Consider the following 6661-nt stretch of genomic DNA (forward strand, 5'->3'; position numbering starts at 1 on the left):
CTCCGTCTCAAAAAAAAAAAAGATAAATGGAATTTTGCAATGTCACTAAAATGATTTCTTTAAAACAACACATAAACACTATAGGCATGTTATTTCTGTTGCCTTTGTGTAAAAAAAACAAAAATTATAAAATGTGATACTTCCTATTCACATTGTTTAAGCTATCTAAAATACTGGTCAAAGCTTTTAGAATGGGGCTTGAGGAGAAAGAAAATGGAAAATAGAGAAATAGACACCGAGGAGAGAAAACGGAAATGTAGAGTGATTGCAGACTTAAATGTCATTTGCAAATGAAATGATAAATTGATATAGTCTTACATGAGAAGGCATTGACTAGGAGATTTGGGCTTTCTCACCAGCTTTGCCAGGTGACCTCAGAAAACAATAATAATAATAACAGGGATTATAGTTTATTTTGCCTTTACTAGGTGTCAAGCTCCATGTCAGATGCTTATATGGATTAGCTCACTTAAGCCTTACAAACTTTTATGACTACTATTATTATCATCCCAATATTACAAATGAGGCATTTGGGGCTCAGGTTTCTCAAGGTTATACAATTTAAGCAATAAAAGATGCCAATATCTGATTCTAAAAATCACACTCCTTTTAAAATATAATACTCTCTTCCAAGTAATCTCACCCTGTGAAAGGCAATTTTCTCTCACACAAGTTATCCCTAGGCTATAATTCTCAATTCCAATAGTTAATCTGCCATATAGCCATCCGTGGTTTCAGGATGAGACTCAAGAGCACTGGCTTCCTGGATAACTAATCTTATTTCAAGAAGGCCATCCAACATGTATAAATGCCTATTCATAGCTTCTGGAGTATAGTCATGACTCAGCACCATATACAGAATCTCTGGAACCTGCCAGGTTTTGAGGCCTGATAACACACTGAGATTAATACATGGCTCAATGATAGTATAATCAGCCTATGACCTGGTGGTGAATCAAATCTAATTTAGGTAATAACTGGCAAATAACATGTCCTGCAGTGAAGTAGTTTATAAAGAATGCTGAAGATGACTTTGTACTATCAAACACAAAAAGGCTTTGAATCACACAGATGCATCATGTTTGCCAGTAGTAAAGTGGTGTCAGTCATGTCTTATACATATACACAAGGAACTTAGGAAGATGCTGAATTATGAAAATTATTGTATGAAATTGAAATACATGTAGGACTTATTTTTAACAAATATCACTTTAACATCCAGCTCTATATAGCATGATTATATTTCCATCCCTGATAAGATTACATACTAACATTATTTGATATTTATAAAATATGTTCAATAAATCTACAGTTCTTATAAAACCATGGGTAGTCATTCTAGGCCATAACTATTTTCATTTTTTATTTATTTATTTATTTATTTTTTATTTATTTATTTATTTTGTGGAGACAGGGGTCTCATTATATTGCCTAGGCTGGTCTTGAACTCCTGGGCTCAAGTCATCCTCCTGTCTCGGCCTACCAAAGTGCTGGGATTACAGGCCTAAGCCATAGCGCCAGGCCTCATAATGCTTTTCTAGATGCTTTTCCTGTATGACATCTTGAGTTCATCTGGCTAACAAGTTTCTTGCAACACTGTCAAAGCTAGACAATTCAGTTTTGAGCCACCATAGCAACATCTAGGTTTACAGTGTTAATTCATGAAGCAATTTACAAATTTCAGAATATTTCCCCAAGCTGATATCACAGCTTTATTAGTGTATAATTCTATTCAACAAACCACCAACATGCTTTTTAAAAGCAACTCACTAAATTTTTTTTTTTTTGCAACCCTCTAAATAAAACCCCTAGGTCATCAATTAGTAAATATTTCTTAAAACAGGTCAAATAGTTCTTACTAAATATACCTTATATTCTACTCCAGTGAAGTCATAACTGAAGAGCAATGCACTGCCTTGAAAGGCACCACTGCTCTGGAGCTAGCAAAACAATCTCTTTTGTTCAACACTGTTCTCTGTACTCCCAGATGGTCCCAAATACTTGTTTGCAAACAGGCAGGGAATACCCAAAACATTCATGTTATGTAACACCTTCAAAAGTAAATAATAGGATATACTCTACCCACTCAATACTCAGTAAAAATAGAATACAAAATGTACAATAGCAATTTTTATATTCCTTCCAGGTTATCTACCAGTATGTTATTTATAGACTGTAAACACATGGAAATGTGGTATTATATTACATATAGTACCGTTAGTTATAGAAAAGAATGTTAAAAACAATTAAATATTAATATTTCTATTACATATTAACTATTCAATTATTTCAGGAAGTCTACTACATGCTAGGCACTGTTACAGGTACTGGGGATACAGCAGTGAACAAGACAAAGTAGCTACCCTCATTTCTGGTGTGGGAGACAGATAATAAACATATCAGATAACCACAAGTTGTATAAAGAAAAATAAAGCAGGATGACATGAAAGAATAATGGGTGATTCATTTTAGGTAAGGGTAGTCAGGGAATGACTCTCTGAGAACGTAGCATCAAGGACTTCAGTGATGCGAGGAAATAAACCAGGTAAAGATACAGGGAAAGAATGTTTCAGGTAGAAGGAAGAGCACATTCAAAAGCCCTGTGGCAGGAATCAGCTTAGTAGTTTCAGGAATAGGAAGACCAGCAGGATAGGGAACAGAAAAATTAGATGATCTCACAAATATAGGAGAGGGTAGGCCATGGTGATGAATTTGCCATTTATTTTTAGTAAAATGGGAAGCAACTGGACAGTTGTGAGCAGTGACTTTGATATGGACAGGAGACAGGGAAATACTGGGTAGAAGAGGGCATTTCCCAGGCAAAGGCCCCACCCTCAAGCCTGGAAACCCATGGCCTTAAATGGGAACAGGAATTCCTGTTTTCACGTTCAAAATGTTGCTTTTTGCCCACCATGCACCCTTATCCTGTACACACATAAACTCCAAACCCTAGCCTCCATGAGGGGGCAAACAGAAGCATGGAAGAATGGCAGAAAGGCACAGCAGAGAGAAGAGAGGGAGTGTCTGAATGCTGAGAGGAGTTCAGCTGGAGACAGTCAAAGAGGAGATCAGCTGCTGAATGGCCAAACTCCAGGGGAAGATGATCCTCCCACTCCACCTTCCAGTTCCACATCCATCCCGCAGAGAGACACCTCTACCACTCAATAAAACCCCTGCATTCATCCTTCAAGTTCGTGTGTGACTTGATTTTTCCTGGGTGCTGGACAAGAGCTCAAGATACAGAAAGCTGCCACACTGGCCCTCTGCCCTTGCAAAAAGGCAGAATCCACTGAACTGTTTAACACTTAAGCCATCCACAGAAGACAAAGCTAAAAGAGCGCACTGTAACACATGCCCACTTGGGCTTCAAGAGTCACAGACACCCACCCCTAGATACTGCTGTGGGTCCAGAGTCCAAAGCACTCACCCTGGCTCCCACACCTGCCCCTCTGCATGCTCCCCTCCCACAACCCCTGTTGCCAGAGAGCCACATCCCCTGTCACAGGTTCTGCAAGGGGGGCCAGGGAACTCTCCCACCTCAACATGATGTAGATTACATTTTAAAGGGCTATTGTATGCAATGGAAAGGTAGAAACAATGACCTGGGCTAGAGATGATGGTGACTTTGACCAGGTTGATAGCAGTGCTGATAGAATATACTGGCGGATTGAGTGTGCAGTATCAGAAGATGATGGCTTTATTTTGGCATGGCCATCTGGATAATTGTTTATGGGGCCTAGGGATGATGGTCAAGAGTTCGATTTTGGATGATTAAGTTTGAGCTGACTAACTAACTAATATCCAAGGGGAGATGAGTAGGCAGTTGGATATTCGACTCTGGAGATGGGGGAAAGACCAGAGCTGTAAATATAAATTTGGGAACCATCAGGATATAGACAGTATTTAGAGCCATGTGATTGACGGGAGTCACCTAAGGTAGAGTGTAGATGAGATAAAGACAAGAGGGCCAATGACTGGGACCCTCAATATATAAAAGGCTAAATCTTGCTACCAACAAAGGAGACAAAAGAGAGGCCATGTAAGTGAAAGGAAAATCAAGTGGGGAAAACGTTTCAAGGATAAAGTGATAGGTAGACAACGTCAAAAGCTGCTGATAAGTGGAGTAAAACGAGGCCTGAGAACGGGCTAATGGTTTAAGCAAAGTGGAAATCATTGCTAATATTGCTAAGGGAATTCAGTCAGTGGCACGTTGGGGGAAAAACCCAGATTAAAATGAGTTCAAGAAAGAATGGAAGGGTAAATTTTGACACAGTGAGTATAGATAACTATTAGGGATAGGAAAAAAACAGTGTTTGTCCTATTCTCACGCAGGCAATACAACACAGAATTCTTCGTCTCTGGTCACCGAAACGTATGGAGATGTCTCCTTCACCAACAATCAATCACTTCTCCACTAGTTCAAGTTAATTCTAAGACTATCTACCAGGAGATAGTTTCGGATCCCTCAAGTTAAGAGTTCAATCCCTCAAGACTGCCCCTACTTCAGATGCCAATAGCAATCCCTGGGTTGTGACTTGTGTTTCTGACTTCTGGGTATGGTTAATTTGCTAGGATAGCTCACAACTCAGGGAAACACTTTACTTACTTTTACCCATTTATTATAAATGGTATTACAAAGGATACAAATGAACAGCCAGATGGAAGAGATGCATTAGCAAAACATGAGAGAGAGGGCACAAAGCTTCCATGCCTTCTCCAGGTATCTCCATATGTTTAGCTCTCCAGAAGCTCCCCAAACCCAGTCCTTCTGGGTTTTTATGGAGACTTCATTATTTAGGTATAATTGATTACATCGTTGGTGATTGGTGATCAACTCAACATTCAGCCCCTCTCCCTTCCCTGGATGAGGGCAGTGAGGAGATTGAAGGTGAGGAGATCATGTAGTTGGTTCCCCTGGCAACCAGCCCCCCTCCTGAAACTATCCAGGAGCCCCAGCCAACAGTTATCTCACTAGCATACAAAAGACATTTACCACTTAAAAGATTCCAGGAGTTTTAGAAGCTATGTGCCTGGAAACTAGCCAAAACCAAATCTATATATATCCTATAAATCACGATAACACAGTCCACCTCCCCTTTTTCAAACACAGATTCTTTACATCAAAATGATCATATAAGTCAAAAGATATTGGCACATTCAGTCCCATTCAGTCATTAATACAGTCATGCACTGCCTAATGATGTTTTGGTCAACAAGGAACAACATATACAACAATGGTCCCCTAAGATTATAGGTGAGCTGAAAAATTCTTATCATCTAGTGACACTGCAGCCATTATAATGTCCTAGTGCAATTACTTTATTTTTTATAAATGTAATGTGGCCTAACTGGACAGTGTTTGTTAAGTCTACAGGAGTGTACAGTAATGTCCTAGGCTTTCACATTCACTCATCTCTCACTCACTGACTCACCCAGAGCAACTTCCAGTCCTGCAACCTCGATTCATGTCAAGTGCCCAGTACAGGGATACCATTTTTAAACCTTTTATACCATAATTTTACTGTAGTTTTCTATTTTAGATATACTTAAAACGCAAATACTTAGCATTGTGTTATAATTACCTAAAGTATTCAGTACAGTCATATGCTGCACAGGTTTATAACCTAGGAGCGATAGGCTATACCATATAGCCTAGGTGTGTAGTAGACTATACCACATAGGTTTGTGTAAGTATGCTCTAGGGTGTTCGCACGATGGTGAAATGGCCTAATGACACATTTGTCAGAAATTATCCCCATCATTGAATGGCACATGACTCTAATTAGTCTAGTCCATTATCACGTCTATGAAAATGTCTCCCAGGGTGGGGCGACTCAGGTTTGCAGGCTTCCAAACCTCACAATAACTCCTTTGAGAGGTTTGCAGTGAAGGAACATAAGGAGCTATGGCTGGGAGGAAATCTCTTTTCTTCCCTCTTTAAAACATGGATGGAGAACATCGCACATGAAGGCTTAATCCTGCTCTTCCTTAGATTCTTGTCACACCTATTTAGCAATGATGCTGTTCTTATTTTATGGATACAGGTCAGAGTACTTTAGGATATACTTATCAAAAGGTACCCATATTATGGCAGAGCATTTTTTTCTGAGGCATTTAGAAACTACCAAAGTTTAGTTTCACCAATGATTACATTAACAAATACTTTCCATCTGCTAAAATAGTTTTGCAGCCTGGCAAGGTGGCTCATGCCTGTAATCCCAGCACTTTGGGAGGCCGAGGCAGGCAGATCACGAGGTCAGGAGTTTGAGACCAACCTGGCCAACATGGTGAAACCTCATCTCTACTAAAGATACAAAAAAATTAGCCGGGTGTGGTGGCACGCACCTGTAATCCCAGCTACTCAGGAGGCTGAGGCAGGAGAATCACTTGAACCTGGGAGGCAGAAGTTGCAGTGAGCCAAGATCCTGCCATTGTACTCCAACCTGGGTGACAGGGCAAGACTCCATCTCAAAAAATAAAGTTTTGCAAAGCTATCTCCAACTTCTGGCATTTCTAATAGAATAATTATTTTTTTAAAACCTGCCCTTTCTCCAGACTATAGAACATTTCTACTTCCTGTGTGCAATCTGAGGTTTCATTTGTTTTCTTCTAAATTTGTTTTCTGCAGCAAAACTCATCAGAAAAAACAAAAAAACAAACA

The sequence above is a fragment of the Rhinopithecus bieti genome, unplaced genomic scaffold (genome assembly GCF_001698545.2).
Source record: "Rhinopithecus bieti isolate Rb0 unplaced genomic scaffold, ASM169854v2 scaffold_31447, whole genome shotgun sequence".
NCBI classification, from domain to species: Eukaryota; Metazoa; Chordata; class Mammalia; order Primates; family Cercopithecidae; genus Rhinopithecus; species Rhinopithecus bieti.